Source organism: Bufo gargarizans, chromosome 4 (assembly GCF_014858855.1).
Source record: "Bufo gargarizans isolate SCDJY-AF-19 chromosome 4, ASM1485885v1, whole genome shotgun sequence".
NCBI lineage: Eukaryota > Metazoa > Chordata > Amphibia > Anura > Bufonidae > Bufo > Bufo gargarizans.
The window spans coordinates 37,156,814-37,183,604 of NC_058083.1; the positions used below are offsets into that span (position 1 = coordinate 37,156,814).

The window sequence follows — 26,791 nt, forward strand, 5'->3', positions numbered from 1 at the left end:
AGAATTGGAGGTCTGATCTGAGTTCTGATGAGAATTGAAGGTCTGATATGAGTTCTGATGAGGATTGGAGGTCTGATCTAGGTTCTGATGAGGATCGGAGGTCTTATCTGAGTTCTGATGAGAATTGGAGGTCTGATGAGAATTGAAGGTCTGATCTGAGTTCTGATGAGGATTGGAGGTCTGATCTAGGTTCTGATGAGGATCGTTAGGTCTTATCTGAGTTCTGATGAGAATTGGAGGTCTGATCTGAGTTCTGATGAGAATTTGCAATGGATGGGATACTAGCAGGGGTCCCTTGAAGTGAGGAGTTTTGTTTTGACGTCAGTTGCATTTCAGCAACAGGGAACAGAGTCCCCTTAAGTAGATGGTGTTGGTGATAGGTGGTATCCAGGTGTAGGAATGCCAGAGTGGGGCAAGGGTAGCTTATAATGTCCCTTTAGGAGTTGTGGATGTGCACGTGTCATGGTGCTCCTACCCGGATAACCTGGAACCCCAGGCGTCGTCGTCCGAAGCAGTGCAAACAGGGGAATAGTTGAGGGATTTGTAGAAATAATTGAGTACTGACTTTGTATATAGGTGACAGCTTTAGGGTTCATGCACACGAACATATTTTCTTTCTGTGTCCGTTCCATTATTTTTTTGCAGACCGCATACGGAACCATTCATAAAAAAATAAAAATAAATGGAAGTTACTCTGTGTGCATTCCGTTTCCATATTTCCGTTCCATAAAAACAATAGAACATGTCCTATTATTGTCCGCATTATAGACAAGGATAGTACTGTTCTACTAGGGGCCAGCTGTTCTGTTCCGCAAAATACTGAATGCACACGGACATCATCCATATTTTTTGCGGATCCGTGTTTTGCAGACCGCAAAATACATACGGTCGTGTGCATGAGCCCTTACTTGAATAAACTTGCATCAGAGAACAATCTTCCAACTTTATCTTGGTCACCAGCAAGCTTTGGCATAAGTTTTGGCAGGCAAACACATTCAGCTCTGCTACATCTGAACTTCTTTAGCTCTGCTGTGCTGTCAGATTAAATAGAAAGGTTTCCTTTCTGCTATACTTAGCTTGGTAGTATGACTCTGTCCTTATCTTGATCTGTATAGTAACATAGTACATAAAGCCGAAAAAAAGATGTCCATCCAGTTCAGCCTGTTATCCTGCAAGTTGATCCAGAGGAAGGCAAAAAAAAAAAAAAAAAAACCTGTGAGGTAGAAGCCAATTTTTCCCACTTTAGGGGAATAAAAAATTCCTTCCTGACTCCAATCTGAATAACTCCCTGGATCAACGACCCCTCTCTAGTAGCTATAGCCTGTAATATTATTACACTCCAGAAATACATCCAGGCCCCTCTTGAATTCCTTTATTGTACTCACCATCACCACCTCCTCAGGCAGAGAGCTCCATAGTCTCACTGCTCTTACCGTAAAGAATCCTCTTCTATGTTTGTGTACAAACCTTCTTTCCTCCAGACGCATAGGATGTCCCCTCGTCACAGTCACAGTCCTGGGAATAAATAGATGACGGGATAGATCTCTGTACTGTCCCCTGATATATTTATGCATAGTAATTAGATCTCCCCTCAGTCGTCTTTTTTCTAAAGTGAATAACCCTAATTTTTCAGGGTACTGTAGTTCCCCCATTCCAGTTATTATTGTAGTTGCCCTCCTCTGGACCTTCTCCAGCTCTGCTATCTCTGCCTTGTTCACAGGAGCCCAGAACTGTACACAGTACTCCATGTGTGGTCTGACTAGCGATTTGTAAAGTGGTAGGACTATGTTCTTATCACTGCATCTATGCCCCTTCTGTATCTTTATCTTTATCCAGGGAACTTCTCCTCCTGGCTTCTGAAGCGTGCAGCTTGGTCCTATATGTCCAGTAGAGCTGAAGGTCTGCTCTACTGGCTTGCACACACCCTTCCCCTTGCAGGGGGTACTCTAAAACTAATTCTAACTATCTGAAGTCCTCCCTCTCTAGAGATGGGGCTAGAATGGAAAGAAAGGTTCCATTCTAGGAAAACTAGCTCTGCCTTAGGTGCCGCCATCTGCTGGTGAACCAGGAACATTACACTTAAACAGTTACAAAATCAGAAATACAGATTCACATTATGCAGGACCTGGCAATAAATACGCAGGATGACACTGTACCAGCATACACCTATAGAAGCAGGGCGTAGGGGTGGTAATGCCACTCTGAGGGCGTTCCAAATTGGAGGTCTGATATTGGGGTCTAATAAAGATTGGGGGTCTGATATTGGGGTCTAATTTGCAGATCTGATGAAAAAATTTTTTTTTTCTTATTTTCTTCCTCTACACCAGTTTGTCTTATGGAGCAAAAAATACGGTAGCTGGGTAAGAAAGTGTACGCCAAATTTATCACAAAAAAGTCACACAAATAAAAATCTGTAAATCTTTTGCAATCACACTACATCAGAGGATGATGAAAAGACTTGCGTAAGATCTCGAAGCAAAAGTGTTATCGATGATTTAAATTTATAATACAAGGTGTAAAATTTGATACATTTTACACAATTACACAACCCAGCCTCAAGGAAAACTGACTGATGATAAATCTCTCCCTTCGCTTCCTCCTGGACGGCACAGAGGAGACCCTGTGATTGCTGCTTTGCGGATGTTCTTAGCTTTCTGTAGCTTTAAATAAAACGCGTCAGCAGCACATCCAAAGCCTATTGTACTTTGTCCTTAAAATGCTTTTTTGCTTTTTTTGGGGAGGTATTTCACAACCATGTTCCCCTTGAACCAGTCTGAATATGACTTTGGAACCACCTTCATAATAAAAAGCAGAAGGGTTTACGGTTACATGACAGGGCGGAGCAGCATACTTCCTGAGAACAGAGTGACGGGAAGAGAACAAGGTGAGGCTGTGCCTGCTGAGAGGAGCAGAAAGGGCTTTTTACCAATTAATTCAGGTAAGTGAGGAATGGGGCAGATTATGCGTCTGTAACACGGGCTTCAGCACACATGTTGTGGAGCTGTGTTTGTTACTAGAGGACTTCCGGCTGCACTGTTTGCTCGGCAGCACTCTAGAAGTCCTTTATGCTCAGTAAAACACATGTGTGACCAGTGACTGACCAGCTCAGCTCTGCTACATCTGATATCTCTTTAGGCTAGAACTTCACCTAGTCTCTTTGCAGCAGTTTTAGTGTAAAGGGGTCATCCCATAAAACATGTTCTACAGCTTTCCAAGCAGCAGCTGGATCTGAATATTTTTGTGATTGCTTGTAATTAAAAATGTATTTTAGCTACTGAGTAACTGCATGAAATCTATCTGTATAGCGCCACCTGCTGTGTGCTCTTTTTCTAATTTCTCTGTCCTGCTCACTGAGATGGAAGCACATGCTCAGTTCCATTCTTCAACTGCAGCAGAAAGGACACTCCCCCCGAGAAAGGACACACTCCCTTAGCTGACAGCCTTAAATACATCTAGCAGAACAATCTGATCAATGAATGTGGAGATCCCTGGTTCCATGTGAGGTACGGGGCTGGTTCTAGCGTTGTTAGAAAGAGATTGTCATTTACTATATGATGTCTTATCTTCATGATATACATTAAAGGGGTTATCCAATTTCTCGAACCCCCCTCCCACATATGCTGAGCCCCACTACGGTAATATACTTACCCCGCTACTGATCCCCGCACCGCTACTGATCCCCGCACCGCCACTGCTGCTTCTCCCTGCACAAGAATGAAAACATCCGGTGTCGGGGGGAGCAGCCAATGGCAGACGAGGACGAGCCTCCCTAGCATCGTGGGTGACACTAGGGTGGCTAGTCCACGTCCCCACCTGCTCCCCCCGACACCGAATGTTTTCATCTGTGTGCAGGGAAAAGCAGCAGCGGCAGTGCGGGGACCAGGAGCAGGGTAAGTATATTACCAGTGAGGGGCCGGGCATATGTGGGGGGGGTTTGAGAAATTGGATAACCCCTTTAATAATGGGATAACTCCTTTCACTGTCTAGGGGACATCACATGAAGAGGGCAATGGCAATACGCTCGGTCCACCACACCACCTACCATACCAGAACTACCCTCCTAATCCCATAGAAATAAATACGCAACACCACTGCCTGGATTTAATCGGCCACAGCAGCCGTTTATTAAATAAATACATAACATCATTAACATATAAATTAACCCAGGACGAGGGGAGGTCCTAGAAGCCCCAATAACCTCATAACACCACTAAAACCTGCGTCTCCATCTTGCCCCCAGCCGTTGAACCCAGCTCGGAGGCAGCAACTGATGGACGCGTAGTTAGTTACTACCAGCTCCTCAATGAGAGTCCAGCCCCTCCCGCGGGGCCCTCCCATCCTCAGGTACCACCATCTTCTTCCACTTCAAGGACCTCCCCCGCCTCCACGACTGCCGCGACAAAATAACAAAGGAAACCAACCCAGACCCCCCCCATACCCTATCACCAAAGGGCCGGGAGGGTGGGCGTTCGCTTGCCCTGGCCGCACTGTCCTCTCTCTCCCGCCTCTTCCCCTCGCAAGCGTTAGCCACGCCCCCACCCCCTCCCGCTCCCTTGACAACTCGCGCTTAACTGACCCTGTCTCCCACTTAACCCTTACCTCACCTGTCCCTTCACTGCCATCACCTCTTCATGAACGGCCTCCCCCACCGCTGCGCTCCTCGTCCGGCCTGACTTGAAGAGGGCAATGGCAATACGCTCGGTCCACCACACCACCTACCATACCAGAACTACCCTCCTAATCCCATAGAAATAAATACGCAACACCACTGCCTGGATTTAATCGGCCACAGCAGCCGTTTATTAAATAAATACATAACATCATTAACATATAAATTAACCCAGGACGAGGGGAGGTCCTAGAAGCCCCAATAACCTCATAACACCACTAAAACCTGCGTCTCCATCTTGCCCCCAGCCGTTGAATCCAGCTCGGAGGCAGCAACTGATGGACGCGTAGTTAGTTACTACCAGCTCCTCAATGAGAGTCCAGCCCCTCCCGCGGGGCCCTCCCATCCTCAGGTACCACCATCTTCTTCCACTTCAAGGACCTCCCCCGCCTCCACGAACGCGCAGCTTGACCTCCTCAAGCCTGCGCGTCCCTCCACATCCCCAACGCCGTTTCCACACCACTCTGGAGCCCCAGAGACCACAAATCTGTTCCCACCGCATTCAAATGGACCCCATCTGCTCTCCAAAAAGCCCCTTCACCCTTCTCCAGCTCCACATGTCGCACCACCACAGCCCCATTCTTTGCCATAAAACGACCCATCGCCCTGTTCACCTTTATCCGGGCCTTGTTAATGCTGTCCACCGACCGTGCCCCCCTCCAAACCGACCGCGGAACAATGTCCGACCAAACCGTCACTATACCTGGAAACAGCGCCCAAATCCTCAACAAATCGAACTTGACGTCCCTAATCAATTCCCTAAACGGCCTCCTACCCAAATCGTTGCCACCTACATGAAGCACCAACACATCCGGCGGGCGATCCAACCGCGCAAAGCGATGAACCTCCCGCAACACTCCCCCCCACAACATCCCCCGAACCCCTAACCACCGGACCGTAGCTACCTCCGGACTAAAACCCAACTGGCGCCCGCACGGCCGCACATCCGCCCTAACCGCCCCCCAAAAAACATAGGAGTGACCCAAGATCCACACCAAGGCCGCCGCAACACCTGCGAACACAAAGGAAAAAATTAATTCACACCAACACACCCCCCCCCTTACACAAACCCCAACCGAACATACGATTTAAACCGCGCCGACTCCCAACGCCCGATTCTCCTAATCCCCTCCTCACTGACCCCCAACCTAGCCGCCTCAGTCGCGGCCCCAATCCGAAACGAATGCCCAGCATATCCTTCCGCCGGCACGCCCAATCCTCTCAAACATTTCTTAAACACTGCCAGAAACTGAAATCTGGACAAAAAGGAACCATCCTCATGCCTAAGAAATGGCAGCGCATCCTTGGTAATCCCCGCACCATAAGCGCCCGCACACCGCACCGGGCACATACCACAACCCGGGACCGCAAACAACACAAACTGCCGCCCCCTGCCCTCCTGATCCGTTTTTGAACGTCGAATCCGAACCACAACCCTGTCCACCGCTAACTCAACATCATCACACCGCAACCCCCCCGCTCTCCGAACACTGCCACTCACCAACTCCCCTAATCTAAACGCTCCAAAGAACGCTAATGCAAAAGCCGCCCTGAACAACCCCAGCCCCCACCCAGACTTACAAATGATACTTAACTGCACGCCCACCCGCAACAGCAACTCAAAAGACACCGGCTTCCTCTGATCCGGCACCTTGGGCTCCCCCCTGCGCCAACCCTTCAACACCTGCCGTACCAGGAAACCCTTCGTCAAATCAGGCAGCCGCCTCAACCTAAACCCAAAAGCTACCCCTGCCATAAAACGACTCACTTTGGACACTGTCCACCCCTCCCTCTTCAAACAACCCAGCAACTCCAACAGCCTAACCTCCCCGCCCCCAACACTCGTCCCCCTGGTCTCATTCCAACACTCCCAGGTCGTCCACGCCTTACCATACTCCCTCCAAGTACCAGGACTCAGCGAATCCCTCAACAACCCCATCACTTCTCCTCCAGGATCCCCCAGAGCCACGGCGGACACTCCAGACCCTCCTCCTCCGCTTCTGGCGCTAGAAGCCGGAACCGCTCCCACTGCGAACGAGAAAGAGAATCCGCCACTGAATTAGACACACCAGCAACATGCTCCGCCACCACCCAAACATTAATCGACAAACAACGCAACACCAAAAACTGCAAAAGCCGAACCACTGGCGGGGAAGACGCTGACAAACTGTTAATAGCCGGAACCACCCCAAGATTGTCACAATGAAACCGGACCTTCCGATTCCCAAATTTCTCACCCCACAACACTACCGCCATAACAATCGGAAACAGCTCCAACAACGCCAGATTCCTCACCCATCCTCGGGTCACCCATGCCTCCGGCCACCTGCCCGCACACCATTGTCCCTGGCAATAAGCCCCAAACCCCACCCCCCCCCGACGCATCTGTATACAATTCGAAATCCACGGAATCACACAACCCCCCCATAACCAGCGTCCGCCCATTATACTGCCCCAAAAATTCCGCCCACACCCTCAAATCCCCCTTTAACTCCTTGCCCAACCGTATGAAGTGATGAGGCGCCGACACCCCCCCCGTAGCCGCCGACAACCGCCTGCAGAAAATCCTCCCCATCGGCATAATCTGACATGCAAAGTTGAGCTTCCCTAACAACGACTGCAAATCCCGCAACCTGATCTTCTCCTTCCCTATGGCCCGCTCAATTCCGCAGCGCAAATCCAGTAACTTATCCTCAGGCAGCCTACACTCCATCCGCTCCGTATCTATGACAATCCCCAAAAAACATAACTCCGTCACCGGACCCACCGTCTTCTCCCGCGCTAACGGCACCCCAAAACGCTCAAAAACCGATTGCAACGTGTGCAACAACAAAGAACAAACCCGCGAATCAGCCGGCCCCAAACACAAGAAGTCGTCCAGGTAATGTATAACTGACGTACAACCCGACACCTCGATCACCACCCACTCCAAAAATGAGCTAAAAGTCTCAAAGTACGCGCACGAGAGAGAGCACCCCATAGGCAAACACCGATCAACAAAATACGCCCCCTCCCAAAAACAGCCCAACAACCCCATGCTCTCCACGTGAACCGGAAGCAGACGAAAAGCCGCCTCAACGTCAACCTTTGCCAACAACGTCCCCCGCCCCCACCTCCTCACCCACCTCACAGCCGCGTCAAAGGAAGTATAGACCACCGAACAAAGCTCAGGATCAATACCGTCATTGACCGACGCACCCTTGGGGTAAGACAAATGATGAATGAGCCGAAACTTATTCGGCTCCTTCTTCGGCACCACCCCCAAAGGAGACACCTTCAGATTCGGAAGCGGTGGCTCCCTAAACGGACCCGCCATCCGCCCCAACTCAACCTCCCTCCGCAACTTGTTCCCCACCACCCCCCCATGCTCAAGCGCAGACCTGAGGTTCTTGTGAACAACAGGCCCCGCCGCCACCACAGAGGGAATGCGAAAACCAAAACGAAAACCGTCCCCCAACAACCTAGCCGCTTCCCGATCTGGATATCCATCTAGAAACTCCTGCATCACGTCCACCCGCACCGGAGTCAGTCCCTTTTCCAGCCCCCTCACCCCCCCGCTGCCGTCCCCCCTTAAAGCAACGGCTAGCTCCATGGGGCCCCCCGCACCCAGTGCATTCATGCTTGAATTTGCACTTCGCCCCAAATCTGCAGTTTCCCTCATTAAAGAGGAAACACAGTCCCTTTGCCGACGCAGCCGCCAACGCTCCCGGAGAGGACCCACCCGGCTCCCCCCGAAAGGACTGCCCAGCCCTAGGCGCCGCCGTCACCCTCAGCCACAGCCCGATGTCCTTGTGATCCCACCGGATATCAGGCCTAACCGCCTTACGCTGCCGGAACTGCTCATCATACCGGAGCCAGCCCACCCCCCCGTAAACCCGATACGCTTCCCCTATGGCGTCCTGATAGCAAAACAGAGCCGAACAGCACTCCGGGGACCGTTCCCCAATGACACTAGCTAAAATGGCAAACGCCTGAAGCCAATTAGCAAATGTGCGCGGAATCAGCCGATGCCGCCGCTTCTCCTCCTCCTCCACCTTCTTACCCTCATCCTTCTTCCCCCTGTCCAAGTTAAACCGTTCCAACGGGAGCAGCGAAAAAATCTCCACATACTCCCCCTTCCATATCTTTTCCCGCACCTCCCGCTTCAAATGAGCCCCCAAAGGGCCCTCAAAGCACACATACACCTCGCCACGCGCCCTGTCATCCAACCTCTGCTCCTCCGCATCCCCCCCAACCTGCGTCTCCACCGACACTGACCCAGCCGCCCCCCCCGACGCCCCAGCCCCCAACCCCGGCAACACTCCCCACCCCTGCAATGGCGACCCCCCTCCGGACCCCAACCCAGACAACCATCCCGCCAGCCCCCCCAACAACTGCCCCAACCCCTTACCTAACTCACCCATGGCCGCCCCACCCCCAGCCCCCCCCACCGGGAAGCCCTGCGCTAAAATGGGTCCCCATGCAATCTCACCAGGCACCACGGGCGCTGTGACTCCCGCTGCCGCTGATCCAGACTCCCGCCGCACCGACACTTCACTGGCGTAGCTCCCGGACGTCGACGGCTGCTCCTCCTGGACCACCTGGACGACCCTCTGGACCACACTGGAAGGCCCCCGGGCCGGAACCGCGGCGTCCGTGTCGACGAGGGGACCCTCTACCTCACCGCCTCGATCTTCTCTGGGCCTGCACGGGGAATCCCCTCCATCCCATGCAGCCCGAAGCACCTGGAACTCATTCTGCCGCCGAGTGGACCGCCCGCTGTAAGAAGGCCCAGGCCGGTCCACCGTTCCTGGTCCCGCATCCACCAAGACTGCCGCCGGGAGCGGGGGAGGGGGCGTCCCGCTCCTCTCGGGGCCCCGCCGTGTAGTGGGATTCCTCCCGCGGCGAGGGCGACTCACTGCAGGCCGAGCGGCCGCCCTCCGCCGCGGAGGGTCCGCAGAGGGGCTCCCTACTCGGCGCCGGGCCAGGGGGGTGCTTTCAGGGCTGAGGCGCGCCGGTGGGTGACCCCGCCGCGGCCGTGCCGCCCGTTCAAGAGGGGTAGCCACAGGAGCAGGCAAGACTCCGCACGCACCCACCTGCTCCTGCAGCCAGCCAGGCCCCCGCACCTCCGCCTCACTCCTCAGCCACTCCAGCAGCTGCTCCACCGACATCCCATGAGACGCCATCTTAACACAGGTCCGCTCCGTTCGCTTGCCCTGGCCGCACTGTCCTCTCTCTCCCGCCTCTTCCCCTCGCAAGCGTTAGCCACGCCCCCACCCCCTCCCGCTCCCTTGACAACTCGCGCTTAACTGACCCTGTCTCCCACTTAACCCTTACCTCACCTGTCCCTTCACTGCCATCACCTCTTCATGAACGGCCTCCCCCACCGCTGCGCTCCTCGTCCGGCCTGACTGGAGATACAGAGACATGTGTCTAATGACATCACAGGAGGTACAGAGGAAAGTGTCTAATCATAGCAGCACAAAGGGACTAATCTAATTAGATCACAGGACGTACAGAGGGGTGTGACTAATTACATCACAGTATGTGCAAAGGGGCGTGTCTAATGGCATCACAGCAGGTACAGAGGGTGTGTCCAATTACATCACAGTAGCACAAAGAGGCGTGTCTAATTATAGGAGGTACAGAGGGGTGTGACTAATGGCATCACAGCAGGTACAGAGGGTGTGTCTATTGACATCAGCAGATACAGAGGAGTGTGTCTAATGACATCACAGCATGTTCAGAGGGGTGTGTCTAATGACATCACAGCAGACACAGAGGAGTATGTCTAATGACATCACAGCATGTACAGAGGGGTGTGTCTAATGACATAACAGTATGTAAAGAGGGTGTGTATATTAACATCAGCAGATACAGAGGGGTGTGTCTAATGACCTCACAGCATGTTCAGAGGGGTGTGTCTAATGACATCACAGCAGACACAGAGGAGTATGTCTAATGACATCACAGCATGTACAGAGGGGTGTGTCTAATGACATCACAGCAGACACAGAGGAGTATGTCTAATGACATCACAGCATGTACAGAGGGGTGTGTCTAATGACATAACAGTATGTAAAGAGGGTGTGTATATTAACATCAGCAGATACAGAGGGGTGTGTCTAATGACCTCACAGCAGGTGTGTGTGTCTACAGACACTGAGGGAGACATTTCTCAACCCTTGTATGCAAGAAAACTGGGGTCAAAAGTTTAGAGCCCAGCTTGCAACTTTTCTAAAAAGACTGGGGGAGCAGAGCAGGATGTCAGCAGTGTAAGGCATAGCCGATACTTCTTTTTTATAATATCCGCCAGCAGGGTAGCTCATAGTGAAACCTGCACTGACTCCCTTGCCTTTGTAAATTCCCGTTTTGTCGCACAGACTTGCACAGATGTGACACAATTAATAAGATGCATGTGATACTGATGACAGCGGGGGATAGATTAACGGGGTAATGTATTCATGTGAAACTTTGTGCCCTCATTTTGTGGGATTTTTAGCTTTTTTATTTAATTTTTTGCAGATTTACAAAATAACACACCCTATTTGTGCACAAAATACCTATGTATTTTCCCGTCTGATCATATTTATCACTTAATTTCCATCAGTCTGTATTCCACCGGGGGACTGGGGTACACTTATGACTTTTTTGTGACTTTTTTTTTTTCAAAAAGTCACAATAATGAATATGGCAAAAAATGTAGCCCCGCCCACAAAACATCTGTTTGCCCCTTAGTGAAAGCAAACAGCTGGGCACAGTTCAAGCCACCCTAAAATGGTGCAAATACAGTACATCATACATTTGTAAGAAGTGCCTACTCCACCTACACAACAGGCATTTGATACATTACCCTCGTGACCCCCAAAGTAGTCAATGGGCGCTACTCTGTTTCCATACCTTTGCCCATCGCGGGACGGCACTTTCTCTGGGTTATTCCCATCTTAGCAATGAAAATCGGAGGTAGGACAACCCCTTTAACCCTTTCAATGGCATTAACCTTTAAAGAGGACCCTTCATGGGTCCAGACATTATGAAATAAGTAGGGGGTTATGTAGAGCATAGTCCATGGATGTAAGAGCGCTTACTATTTTTTCTGGGCTCCCCTCCATTCCCCCGCTGTGCCCCCCTGCAGTTTTCCCGGCTGGTATGCTAATAAATAGCATCGGTACAGGGAGGAGGAGACTGCCCTGTTTCTCAATGGGCGTCTCCTCCCTGGCTGTGATGCTCTCCGCTGTGATTGGACGGCGCTACAGTCAGTGAGAAGGAGACGCCCATTGAGAAACAGGACAGTCTCCTCCTCCCTGTACCGATGCTTTTCATTAGCATACCAGGCGGGAGAATTCATCAGGGGCACAGCGGGCGAACGGAGCGGCGCCCAGAAAAAATAGTAAGCGCTTCTAGATCCCTGCTCTATGCCCTACATAACCTGCTACTTATTTCATAATCTCTGGACCCATGAAAGGTCTTCTTTAAAGACCTTGTATAACCATTATGCATTTGTAAAGAATACTGGGCGACACAACTCAAGCTGTTCATTAATCCTTTTTCTGAACTCACCAGTTTTACAACCCACAGATTGCAGGCACATAGTTTCAGGTTACAGTTCACAAATCTGTAACCCTGCAGGTGGCGCTATACAGATTACGTTACATAGAGAAGCTCTGCGGCTATACGGCATGTTTTATTGTATCCAATTACAAAAGTATTCAGATCCAAACGCTGGTTTAGAAAATTGCAGAATGTTTTTCGTGGGACAAACCCTTTAATTATTTCCCTAGTGATGGCGTCAGGATACAATAGGGAGACTGTTTTAAATTATTTTCAATATTTGAGGATATAGTAATGGGAAAGGGGGAAAAATGTTATTTGGGGACTCGCCTTATTTTATTCTCCGTGGCATTTATTTACACCACATAATACCTTTCCTTCTAGATAGCATCCACTATTTACTACTTTACCCATTTATTTTACTATTTAATGGGGTTATCCAACATTTTTTCAGACCTCACAGAGTGTCCAGACCTGTGTTGGTGATCATCCTCCTCGCTGCTTGTTGCCAGCCTTGTCGTGAGCTCTGCATCTCTCATCTAGCCTGGCATCAACATCTTGTTGAAAGGGGGCATGCAAACATGGCAGCCAATCATTGCCTGCAGCGGCAACCCATACAACATGTCGCTGGGTCACGTGCCACGCAGGTGACTGGTCACCGATGCAGTGAGCGATTGGCAGCAGCGGTCACGTGCCCCCTTTAACAGGATGTTGATGCAGAGAGAGGCAGGAGCTGCAGAGCTGATGATGGAGCTGGAACTTAGTTGTGAGGATCAGGTAAGAATGATCATTACTGCAGGTCCAGCCAGACCGTGAGGTCCCAAAAATTTTAGGAGAACCCCTTTAATCCGTTTCCAGTAAGTTCTGATTAAGGCCTCTTGCACACGAACGTGTGCGCCCCGTGGCCATGGGGCACCCGCAGCGGATCGCAGACCCATTCTCTTTAATGGGTCCGTGATCTGGCCGTTCCGCAAAAAGGTTGGACATGTTCTATCTTTTTGCGGAACGGAAGTACGGGACGAAACCCCATGGAAGCATTCCGTAGTGCTTCTGTAAGGTTCCGTTCCATGCTTCCGTTCCGCATCTCCGGATTTGCAGACCCATTGAAGTGAGTAGGTCCGCATCCGTGATGCGGAATGCACACGGAACGGTGCCTTTGTATTGCAGATCCGGATCACATATATAATATGTAATGATCTGGAAATTGTACCTCTCCAGTCAATTTGGAGACTGGAGTAAAAAAAAAATACGTTTATTTTGTCCCCAAGTGCTGGCTGCTTTCTACATTTGCAGCTGAAACCCAACATCCATGGTGGCTGCATTTACCGGACTGAACTAAACTGACACCATTGACTGCATAACTTAAGATGCTCTGAGTTCTGGCCTGACCTTGGGTCTGCTGTGCATTATGTCAGTACAGTGCAGAATTAAGGAAGAGAGTTGAATGGCACACAAGATGAAGACGGCGCTCAGTGGTAAATTGGATACATAGAAATCGGGCACTCCAAGTTCTGTTATATGAACTTCTTATTTATTTTGTTTTCAATCCATCCGGATAAGGTTATGTTTTAGCCACTGGCCAACGTTTCGGTCTAAACCTAGACCTTGTTCACAGCCTTAGTCATGGTAGCGATCAGTATGCACAAGCCATCCTGCATACTATTATGCACAGAACTTGGAGTGCCGTGTTTTTTTCCAGATATATAAGTACAGCGCAGAAGACCCACAGCCAGGTAGGAACTCACAGCATCTTAAGTCATTATGAGTTCAGACCAGGGAAGCAGTGGAAATGCAGCCATCCATGGAACATGTTCCAAGGCCCGGGAGTAGTTGAGCGGAGGATGGGAGTGGTAGTGGCTCTGGCTATAAGAGTCAATAGCAGTGGTAATCCTCACACCGATACTCCCTAGGATGAGGGCAGTGAAAGGAGGTTGCACCCTTTCCTCCCTTGGGGCACATCCTGATGTTGGGGCTCCTGCCTGATGGTAGTTGGGTGCCCTTGATGTGTGCTAGGTTTGGTGCTGGTGAATGGCAGGAGCTCAAGGTGTAATGGCTGGCATATGTTGTAGGAGTCAGTTATCAGGCCAGAGGTAGAAAACAAATGTCTCTCCTTACTAAAGTGCAGAATAGGAGGTCTAGCAAGTCCAACGGTATCAAAACACAGTGACACTAGAGTTGAGCGAACACCTGGATGTTCGGGTTCGAGAAGTTCGGCCGAACTTCCCGGAAATGTTCGGGTTCGGGATCCGAACCCGATCCGAACTTCGTCCCGAACCCGAACCCCATTGAAGTCAATGGGGACCCAAACTTTTCGGTACTAAAAAGGCTGTAAAACAGCCCAGGAAAGGGCTAGAGGGCTACAAAAGGCAGCAACATGTAGGTAAATCCCCTGCAAACAAATGTGGATAGGGAAATGAATTAAAATAAAAATTAAATAAATAAAAATTAATCAAAATCAATTGGAGAGAGGTCCCATAGCAGAGAATCTGGCTTCACGTCACCCACCACTGGAACAGTCCATTCTCAGATATTTAGGCCCCGGCACCCAGGCAGAGGAGAGAGGTCCCGTAACAGAGAATCTGTCTTCATGTCAGCAGAGAATCAGTCTGCATGTCATAGCAGAGAATCAGGCTTCACGTCAGCCACCACTGCAACAGTCCATTGTCATAAATTTAGGCCCAGCACCCAGGCAGAGGAGAGAGGTCCCGTAACAGACAATCTGGCTTCATGTCAGCAGAGAATCAGTCTTCATATCATAGCAGAGAATCAGGCTTCACGTCACCCACCACTGTAAGAGTCCATTTTCATAAATTTAGGCCCAGCACCCCGGCAGAGGAGAGAGGTCCCGTAACAGACAATCTGGCTTCATGTCAGCAGAGAATCAGTCTGCATGTCATAGCAGAGAATCAGGCTTCACATCAGCCACCAATGCAACAGTCCATTGTCAGATATTTAGGCCCAGCACCCAGGCAGAGGAGAGAGGTCCCGTAACAGACAATCTGGCTTCATGTCAGCAGAGAATCAGTCTTCATATCATAGCAGAGAATCAGACTTCACGTCAGCCACCAATGCAACAGTCCATTGTCAGATATTTAGGCCCAGCACCCAGGCAGAGGAGAGAGGTCCCGTAACAGACAATCAGGCTTCACGTCAGCCACCAGTGCAACAGTCCATTGGCATATATTTAGGCCCAGCACCCAGGCAGAGGAGAGAGGTCCCGTAACAGAGAATCTGGCTTCATGTCAGCAGAGAATCAGTCTGCATGTCATAGCAGAGAATCAGGCTTCACGTCAGCCACCACTGCAACAGTCCATTGTCATAAATTTAGGCCCAGCACCCAGGCAGAGGAGAGAGGTCCCGTAACAGACAATCTGGCTTCATGTCAGCAGAGAATCAGTCTTCATATCATAGCAGAGAATCAGGCTTCACGTCACCCACCACTGTAAGAGTCCATTTTCATAAATTTAGGCCCAGCACCCAGGCAGAGGAGAGAGGTCCCGTAACAGACAATCTGGCTTCATGTCAGTAGAGAATCAGTCTGCATGTCATAGCAGAGAATCAGGCTTCACGTCAGCCACCACTGCAACAGTCCATTGTCATAAATTTAGGCCCAGCACCCAGGCAGAGGAGAGAGGTCCCGTAACAGACAATCTGGCTTCATGTCAGCAGAGAATCAGTCTGCATGTCATAGCAGAGAATCAGGCTTCACGTCAGCCACCACTGCAACAGTCCATTGTCATAAATTTAGGCCCAGCACCCAGGCAGAGGAGAGAGGTCCCGTAACAGACAATCTGGCTTCATGTCAGCAGAGAATTAGTCTTCATATCATAGCAGAGAATCAGGCTTCACGTCACCCACCACTGTAAGAGTCCATTTTCATAAATTTAGGCCCAGCACCCAGGCAGAGGAGAGAGGTCCCGTAACAGACAATCTGGCTTCATGTCAGCAGAGAATCAGTCTTCATGTCATAGCAGAGAATCAGGCTTCACGTCAGCCACCACTGCAACAGTCCATTGTCATAAATTTAGGCCCAGCACCCAGGCAGAGGAGAGAGGTCCCGTAACAGACAATCTGGCTTCATGTCAGCAGAGAATCAGTCTTCATATCATAGCAGAGAATCAGGCTTCACGTCACCCACCACTGTAAGAGTCCATTTTCAGAAATTTAGGCCCAGCACCCAGGCAGTTGATTTTTTTTGTCACTTACTTAATGTATGAATAAACACTGAACTGTTTAAGTTAAAGACTTTGTTATTGCCTCTATACTGCGTCCGCTAACCTGCCTACCAGAGTGAATCCCCACAATACACAGGTATGTATACATATAAATGCTACAGCTCACAGTATATAAACTGGACAAAATGTCAAAAATAGATATTTTATTGAATGGTAGTCCGAATTATAATAAAAAGCCTCACCAGGATGAAAGCCAAGACAGTTCCAGTGAGCACGCTTGATTCTCAAGGCAGCCGCGAAGACAGGGCACTGGAGACATGGATGGTTTTTAATACGCAGACACCGAGCCCTGGAGAACACACAGCTGGCAGGACGGGGTTTGCTAATCTTCTTTTACGTCATCTAGAGGGGCCAGCACAGCCAAAACGGTTCACAGGCACTGTTTACAGTAGCAGTGGTCCCGTCTAGAGATAATCAAAGTATTTGAAAATTCAATTCGGCTAAATTCACTAAATTTTACAAAATAATTAGCCACAACGCGCATTTCTTTGTAACTAGCCAGCGCAATGACGAGTAATGGCGATTGCTCCACTCCCCGTCATTGCACCCCTCAGATGCCATGTTCATAGCTGATCGTGGCATCTGACATCAATATTACAGTGTAAAATAAAATGTGAAAAAAATTATTCTTACCATCTATTTACTCACGATGTGCCGGCCGCCACCATCATGATTGAAGACCTAGCGTGAAATCTTATGTGGCCCGTAATGACGTCATCACGTCAGTCAGCGTGATGACGTCATACATCACCACGCACGGGATTTCATGTGAGATCTTCAATCACGATGGTGGCGGCCGGCTCTTCAAGCACGAAGCACGAGGAAATTTGGCCTTGTGGCAAATCGATTTTTCACTCCATATCTTTCAACGCTAGTCCCGTCCTTAACCAGTGTGGGGGGTTACCTCTTCTCCGGGGGTCATTCTCACAGATACGCCTTAAGGACACCAAGTTTCAGGTCCAAACAGTGTATTTATTGTTCAACACCAGCAACAATAAAATGGCAAAATAATAAACACTTGCCCGTCCAGGCTCTAACTAAACATAAAGTTTCCTGACTCACCTAGGTCCCAGTTCACACCCTGTGAACTCGTGCGGCTTTGTCAGCCAATGTCCCACAGCCTCCTGGCTGTACAGAGCACAGTACGCCCCCTGTCTCCAGTTCAGTATTTCTTGTGGGGGATTGGGGCTCAGTAGTCTGCCTGACTATGGCCCTGCGACCCTCCCAGGCGTCGCTGCGTCCCCCAACTCCAGGCTATCGCCCAGCTTTGTGGTCCCTCAGCCTTGTCCAGCTGAGACCACACAGACAGAGCCTCCAGGCCTCTGTCCACAGGTACCACACTCCCCCCTTTCTGACACTCTGGGAGGTGCTTTGTGCCAGGCTGATTACCTCCAGCTGGTCTCACCTGTGGTGGAACAGGGGTGTGGACCGAACTATCCACCCCTTCCTTGCCTCTAACCTGAGTGAGACCTGTCACTGTCTCACATATCCCCCCCCCCTTTGTTCAAGCCCGTGAGGGTGAACACCTGCATAACCACGGGAGGCTGGTGAGAGGGTATCGACCTGGCCTGGACGTGGGGAACAGCCACCCACCCTGCTCTTTGGCTGCTCCCAATAAGAACCGGCCCAGATTGGCTTTACAGCCACACTAAGTAACCCAGTGTCAGCGAGCACTAGCTGCCGCTGACACAGAAAATTACCGGTTCTTATTTCACTGAGGCCAGGAACCTCGGTGACACGTACCTTCCCTTTGTTCTGCCAGACCCACGCCATCAGAGCTTGGTTTATCACCAAAACCAACATCTTGCCTAACAGAAACTGCCTAAAGGCCTCATGTGCCCATCTCATGGCCAGATACTCTTTTCTTACTCTTTCTCGAGTGATGATGCGCTGTCGTATATTTTGATCTCTCTCTCTTTTTAGATCCTCTGGCTCCTGTACATGCGCCTCACGTCCTTTCTGGGACTGCTGCAGCTCTTGCCTGAACTGTTCCCAGTCATGGTCATATCCCGAGACTTTCTCCTTTGCTTTGCAGGGCTCCTTCAGCAGAGCATGCTTGCCCCTACTCGCTTCTTTTAAGTGCATCTGGGTCACTTGTTCCTTCTTTCCAACAGTAGTTACCCCAGCTACTATGGCAGTTTTAGAGACCTCTGCTTCTTTAGCGGCTTTTTCCACTTCGGCCGCGGCTCCCTTTGGCTTAACTTTGGTCTCTGTAGAACCTGGGGACTTCATGTCAACCAACATATCGGCCTTAACTTTTTCAGTCTTTGTCTTCTTGAAGTCTCCAGTCTCTTTGACCGCCTTCTCATCCTTCTCGGACATGGCACCATACACTTGCCCTGTTAACCCCTCCCCCTCTTTCTCATTGAGGCAGGAGGCACCAGGGTCTTCAGCAGACTCCTCGTCTTCTTTTATTTTCTCCAGAGGCTCACCCAGGACCCTGTTCTCATTTTGTGGAGGAGTCATGAGATACAGGCCATTGTAATAGCCCGGATCCGAAAACTGATCGTTCACCTCCTTGTACTTCTTCCCCAGCAGCCTGCTGGCTATTTGGAAGGCCTTGTATGCAGAGGGGACATCTTCCAGGCCTAGGCTACACGCTACCACGGGTCTGTGGTCTTCGGCATCCACATCAGCCCCATCAACTGGTTTAGCAGAAGCATCTTCCATCTTCTCTGCCACAGCCAGCACCACAGTGCCACCCTCTCCAGTCCCATTTTTAACAGGCTCTGGCTTCTTGACATCTTCCAGAGAACTCTCCTCTTCAGGTTTCTCACCTTCTACCTGCTGCTCGAGAGCACACTTAGATTTCTCCAACTCATCTTTTAAGCTCATGAGATTTTCAGTCTCTGCTCTGAGTTGCTTGTTCAGCCTCTCCAATTCAGCATGCTCCTCAAGCGCTTCTTCCAGGGCTTTAGCCAAGGAGAGGGCCTTGGTCTCCTTTTCCCAAGCATCAGTCTCTGTTTGGTCACTTTTTTCACCATATCGAGCAGAGATGCATTTCTCTTCAGCTAGGAGCCAGTCACACTTCTCCTGTTTCTTCGCTGGATTAGACATAACTTGCTTCTGGTGGTCCAGGTCCACCATCAGATCATTCCAATCCTCGCTGAAGTTTGTTCTTTGTTTTCTCCACCTTTTTGTAAGTCACACCCTGTTTCTCCAGGCGCTGAACCACCAACTCCATGTTTTTCAGCAGTTTCTTTTCAGCTTTTTGCACAAGCTTGTGGGAAGTGCCCCGCTTTTTGGCCTCCGGTTCCAGCTGCTCCTTGCTCGGCTCTGCTGCAGCAGATGTAGGAGTATCACCATTCTCTTTCTTTGCCCTTTCTGAAATTTTCTTCAGTTGCTCTGTGAAGACAGCTAGTCCCGTCTCTAACGTTTCTAGGGAGCGTGAGGAGAGAGAGAGATCATCCTCCTGTTTGCAGCTGTACGGTCGTGTCAGGTCACCTACAACTGTCTGGATATGGGCTTCAGAACCTAGGCTGATGTCACCCGACTCAATTCCCATCTCGTCAGATATAACTGTCTGGTCGCTACTAGTAACCACCTTTGTTTCGCAGGACCTTGACATGGTAGCTTCACTCTCTGAGTCGGTCACAGCACATACGTCACCTATACCGCTCGTGTCATTATTAATTCTGACCTCTAGGGGCACCGATGAGCTAATCCCCACCTGGGACACTTCCTTAGTAACCGACCAACATTGTGGAGACTGCATTTCCACCTCTGGTACGTGCGGTACACCCTCTAACCCGATCATATTTTCCTGCAGCTTCAAACACTGAGCTGGAGCTGGGCTTTGCTCCACACTACTTATATGCATGTCTTCAAACCTTTTGATTACGTCATATCGCGCTTCATGAAACATAGCAGATGCAGAAAATAAAGTTTCATCATCATTTACATTTTTACCACCAGGGGGCGCTTCTCCCCTGACCACAACCTGCAACGTAAAAAAAGTTATATCACTGTCACCACATATTTCATATGACATCATATTTTCCTTATGCATTTCCGCACTTTTGTCACCATCACCTTGCACTTGACCAGCACCATTGTTTCCAATGGTCAATATTCTTTCCCCATGCAGGTCAAAGTGCAGCTCCCTTAGACCCTCACTTAAAGGGACAGGTACAGGTTCTGCAGGAGTTTCGTCACTATCTGCAGAAGTGTCTACCTTACCCCACAGCAACAAACCGATATCACGGCCCAACACTCCCTCATGCATGAGCTTATCTGTAACATCAAGTTCATCAGTCTCTGTTCTCATTGGAGTCTCACGCTCAGTGAAAATCAGTGGATAGTCCTTCTCCGCACGACTGTCCAGCACCTTTATTATTTTACCAGTCTCAGGTTTCAATATTGTGCTACCTCTTACCCGGGCTAGCATGGGATCCCGGATCCTTGTCATCCCATGTCTAGCTTTGGTCATGGGCAACTGAGGTAACACAGAAACCTTCTCCCCTGCAGGTTTCTGCGAGGGAGCAATCACAGCAGGCTTATCCGCCTGTCCAGACACAGTTTTTTCTCTGTGTGACTTATCACCTACCGGCCCAGCAGATATCCCCTGCCGCCGGCTCACTGTCACTGGCTCTGCCACATAGTTAATAACAGGAACAGTCTTACCCTTTGTAATCAACCATTCTGGTAAAGCAGTGACATTCTCTCCCGCGGACTCATCAAGGTTGTGGTTGCTCCTAGCAACAGCCTTACTGCACCTCCGCACTTCCTCTCTAGGACTCCGGACACAGTCGCAGGGAAGATATGCACTCCTGAGAACCGCACTGCTCTCCACCTCTTTGTCTTCCCGATGGTTGCCCTTGGCAACGGCATATCTTTGCCTTTTATCAGGAACTCCGCTCCACAACTGCCCAAACAATGGAAAGTCCTTGCCCAGTACAAATTCCACTTCCAGTGTCTCACATTTTAACAGCTCCCATTGCACAGAGCCATAGTCCGTCACAAAGGTCAGTGACACCGTAGTTTTTGTCTCTGGCCCCCTTGTTACAAAGTCCAGAATTTCAGGCAGGACCCGAGACACTTGCTGGCGGGAGTCTAGAATGACCCCCAGCGGGATTCCGCCGATCGCTAACTCGCAGGATTTCTCCCACGGGCTATACCATTTTTCAGCCATTTCCACTGCTCAGTCTCTTGTACTGGGCTTCTGGCCCTTTAAATCTTGCACTGTTTGCACCACAGAAAAAATAAATGTCCAGTTTAACACCAGCAGTCTCTGCTCTGCAAACTAGCAGGCTTCCAGCACTTTTACTTCTCAGCAGGGACAACTGCCCGCATCCTCCACCAATTGTGGGGGGTTAGCTCTTCTCCGGGGGTCATTCTCACAGATACGCCTTTAGGACACCAAGTTTCAGGTCCAAACAGTGTATTTATTGTTCAACACCAGCAACAATAAAATGGCAAAATAATAAACACTCGCCCGTCCAGGCTCTAACTAAACATAAAGTTTCCAGACTCACCTAGGTCCCAGTTCACACCCTGTGAACTCGTGCGGCTTTGTCAGCCAATGTCCCACAGCCTCCTGGCTGTACAGAGCACAGTACGCCCACTGTCTCCAGTTCAGTATTTCTTGTGGGGGATTGGGGCTCAGCAGTCTGCCTGACTATGGCCCTGCGACCCTCCCAGGCGTCGCTGTGTCCCCCAACTCCAGGCTATCGCCCAGCTTTGTGGTCCCTCAGCCTTGCCCAGCTGAGACCACACAGACAGAGCCTCCAGGCCTCTGTCCACAGGTACCACACTCGCCCCTTTCTGACACTCTGGGAGGTGCTTTGTGCCAGGCTGATTACCTCCAGCTTCTCTCACCTGTGGTGGAACAGGGGTGTGGACCGAACTATCCACCCCTTCCTTGCCTCTAACCTGAGTGAGACCTGTCACTGTCTCACACCAGCAAGGCAGAAATACTATTGAAGAAGGTTACTGAAGATACCAGGAGCAGGGACAGGGAAACAGTAAATATTACAAAGTGGCCGACCTTTTAATACTGGCAGACTGGAACAGGTTACCAGTAGTGTTGAGCAACGTGAAGCATCTGAAGCAGAATTCGATTCACAACTAATCCAATTTTTCTCGCGCTTCATGGTTACGAATCAGGTTTTCCTAAAATGGTGGCTGCACATGTTACAAAGAGAAAATATGTTTACAGAAGGCAAGCTGGGAACCAAGATCATAATGCTGTGCAGCCATCAAATCGGCAGATATCCCTATAAAACCCTAATCCCACGCAGTCTCCATTATTGTCCTGTGAGCTGACCAAAAGGAGAGACATGACAAGCGCTCATGCGCTAAGGACAGCGCTGCTGAAAATGATTAATAGAAGAATTCAATACCAATAAGGCTGAGTTCACACTTCAGTTATTTGGTAAGTTATTTCCATCAATTATTGGGAGCTAAAACCTGGTTTGGTTCAAAAGTACGGAACGGGTTCAAATCTTTCCATTACACCTTACCTCGGAGTAGGCTTCACTACAGGTTTTGGCCCACAATATCTGATAGAAATAACTGAAGTGTGAACTCAGCCTTAGGCGTCGTTTTGGTGTCCGCCAGGCCGTGCAGAGCCAAACGGATCCGTCCTGAATTACAATGCAAGTCAATGGGGACGGATCCGTTTGACGTTGACACAATATGGTGCAATTGCAAACGGATCCGTCCCCATTGAATTTCAATGTAAAGTCAGGAGTCCCTTTTATACCATCGGATCGGAGTTTTCTCCAATCCGATGGTATATTTTAACTTGAAGCGTCCCCATAACCATGGGAACGCCTCTATGTTAGAATATACTTTCGGATATGAGTTAGATCGTGAAACTCAGATCCGACAGTATATTCTAACACAGAGGCGTTCCCATGGTGATGGGGACGCTTCAGGTTAGAATATACTACAAACTGTGTACATGACTGCCCCCTGCTGCCTGGCAGGTGCTGCCAGGCAGCAGGGGGCAGACCCCCCCCCCCCTGTTTTTAACTCATTGGTGGCGTGTGGGCCCCCCTCCCTCCCCTGTAGTTAACTCTTTGTTGTCCAGTGCGGCCGGCCCCCCCCCTCCCTCCCCTGTAGTTAACCCGTTGGTGGCCAGTGGGCCCCCCTCCCTCCCCTGTAGTTAACTCTTTGTTGTCCAGTGCGGCCGGCCCCCCCTCCCTCCCCTGTAGTTAACTCGTTGGTGGCCAGTGGGCCCTCCCTCCCCCTCCTAATTAAAATCTCCCCCCTATCATTGGTGGCAGCAGAGAGTACCGATCGGAGTCCCAGTTTAATCGCTGAGGCTCCGATCGGTAACCATGGCAACCAGGATGCTACGGCAGTCCCGGTTGCCATGGTTACTTAGCAATTTGTAGAAGCATTATACTTACCTGCAAGCTGCGATGTCTGTGTCCGGCCGGGAGCTCCTCCTACTGGTAAGTGACAGGTCTGTGCGGCGCATTGCTTAATGATCTGTCACTGGGAGGAGGAGCACAGCCCTGAGTGCCCGGAAGAACACTGTGAAGAGGAGCACAGCCCTGAGGGCATGGGAGAGCACTGGGAGGAGCTCAGCCCTGAGTGCACGGGAGAGCACTGAGAAGAGGAGCACAGCCCTGAGTGCACGGAAGAGCACTGGGAGGTTCCGGAGATTCAATTTCTTGGTTTTCTTCTCTCCGCTTCTGGTTTTCGCATGGACCCTGAGAAGGTCTGTGCTGTGTTTGATATGTGTCCTCCTGATTGTTTGTGCCTCTCGCTTTGCGACAAGGTTTTTAAGGTCCTTGCTGGGCACCCGGGGAGTAGAGCCACAGTAGATCTTATTGCTCGGAGATTCTGGTGTCCGGCTCTTCGTAAGATGGTTGAGGGTTTTGTGGCAGCCTCCGAGACCTGCGCTCGTGCCAAGTTTCCTCATTCACGGCCATCGGGTTCACTCCTCCCGTTACCCATTCCTTCCCGTCCTTGGACGCATCTGTCTATGGACTTCATTACGGACCTGCCTCGTTCCTCGGGGAAGACTGTGATTCTGGTGGTAGTGGACCGTTTTAGCAAAATGGTGCATTTCATTCCCTTTGCTGGGTTACCCAATGCTAAGACGTTGGCGCAAGCATTTGTTGATCACATTGTTAAATTGCATGGCATTCCTTAAGACATCGTTTCTGATAGGGGCACGCAATTTGTTTCCAGATTCTGGAAGGTCTTCTGTTCTCACTTGGGGATTCAGTTGTCATTTTCTTCTGCTTTTCACCTGCAGTCGAATGGTCAGACCGAACGCGTCAATCAGAATCTGGAGACATATCTGCGCTGTTTTGTGGCGGAGAATCAGGATGATTGGTATTCTTTTTTGCCCCTTGCCGAGTTTGCTTTAAATAAACGTTGCCAGGAGTCCTCTGATAAGTCACCACTTTTTGGTGCATATGGGTTTCATCCACAGTTTGGGACATTCTCTGGAGAGGGTTCTTCTGGTTTACCTGATGAGGAGAGATTTTCCTCGTCTTTGTCATTTATTTGGCAAAAGATTCAGAGTAATCTGAAGAGGATGAGTGAGAGATATAAGCGTGTGGCGGATAAGAGATGTGTGCCTGGTCCGGACCTGAATGTGAGTGATCTGGTGTGGTTGTCTACAAAGAATATCAAACTGAAGGTTCCCTCCTGGAAGTTGGGTCTTAAGTTTATTAGGCCTTACAAGATCTTGTCCGTCATCAATCCTGTTGCCTTCCGTCTTGATCTTCCTCAGACTTGGAAGATCCATAATGTTTTTCACAGGTCCCTATTAAAACCTTATGTCCAACCCACTGTACCCTCCTCTTTGCCTCCTCCTCCGATTTTTGTTGATGGTAATGTTGAATTCCAGGTCTCTAGGATTGTGGATTCTTGCATTATCCGCGGTTCTCTCCAATACCTTGTTCATTGGGAGGGTTATGGTCCTGAGGAGAGGATGTGGGTCCCAGTGGCGGACATTAAGTCCACTTGTCTCATCAAGGCTTTCCATAGGTCTCATCCTGAGAAGGTGGGTTCTGAGTGTCCGGAGTCCACCCGTAGAGGGAGGGGTACTGTCACCGCCAGTTCTGTGAGAAGGTCTGACAGACGTCCTTCTCTACCTCTTGCATGATGTTCTTTGTTTTGGTTTCACTTTTTCATCTCATTTCCTTCTCCCAGATGTCACCTATTTAGACTAATCATCTTTCCTTTATATTCCCTCCCATACTGCCTCACTTTGCGGCTTATACTGCTTCCTGGATTGAAGTGTTCACTGCTGGAGGCTTCTGCTGCTGCTTGTTCAGATAAGTCCTGTCATGTATTGTGTTTCCTTGCTGGCTTGATTCTAGGTGACCCTGACTCACTCCGTATGAAGTGCATGGAGCCGGTGGTCGTGTCGCCTCACTATTATAGGGTTTTCAGGTGTCACACAGGCTTAGGTACGTGGGCATATAATTGTCTACCTTTAAGATCCTTGTAAATGGGGTGCTCGCTGTATAAATACTATATAGGGACACTGGCTGTATAAATACTATATAGGGGGCACTGCCTGTTTAAATACTATATAGGGGGCACTGGATGTATAAATACTATATAGGGGGCACTGGATGTATAAATACTATATAGGGGCACCTGGCTGAATATATACTTTATAGTGGCACTAGCTGTATAAAAACTACATAGGAGGCACTGGCTGTATAAATACTACATAGGGGACACTGGATGTATAAATACTACATAGGGAACACCCTTTACTACACAGTCTGGCAGTCTACTTTACACTTCTTGCATAGTTAGGTCTAAAGCAGTAAAAAGTAGCCAGAATAAAGCCACTGCAACTAAATAAGCCTCTGCATCCTGCCCCTTCATTCCTTAGACCAGTGTTTCCCAACCAGTGTGCCTCCAGCTGTTGCAAAACTACAACTCCCAGCATGCCTGGACAGCCTTTGGCTGTGCGGGCATGCTGGGAGTTGTAGTTTTGCAACAGCTGGAGGCACACTGGTTGGGAAACACTGCCTTAGACTACCGTTCAGGTCTCTCACAAAAGGTCCAAAACGGATCAGTTTTGCCCTAATGCATTCTGAATGGATAAGGATCCGCTCAGAATGCATCAGTTCGCATCAGTTCCGCCTATATTCCACACTGGAGATGGACACCAAAACTCTGCTTGCAGCGTTTTGGTGTCCATCTGACGAAACTGAGCCAAACGTATTTTTCACTGACACAATCTGGCACAATAGAAAACGGATCCGTCCTCCATTGACTTTCAATGGTGTTCAAGACACGTTTTGGCTATGTTACAGATAATACAAATGGATCCGTTCTGAACGGATGCAGACGGTTGTATTATCTGAATGGAAGCGTTTGTGCAGATCCATGACGGATCCGCACCAAACGCGAGTGTGAAAGTAGCCCTTAC

General features: G+C 49.8%; 1 protein-coding gene across 2 annotated transcripts in view; it reads left to right on the plus strand.

Annotated features, from left to right (window-relative positions):
- Window positions 1–2,781: 2,781 nt before the first annotated feature.
- Window positions 2,782–26,791, plus strand: part of LOC122935956 (cytochrome P450 2K6-like) — a 48,400-nt gene continuing 24,390 nt past the window's right edge. Inside the window, exon 1 of one of the 2 annotated variants that reach the window (XM_044291922.1) lies at window positions 2,782–2,884. The gene's annotated coding sequence lies outside the window, so the exon portion shown is untranslated. Of the gene's footprint in view, window positions 2,939–26,791 lie in introns of both variants that reach the window. The other variant, XM_044291921.1, reaches the window with a different exon arrangement.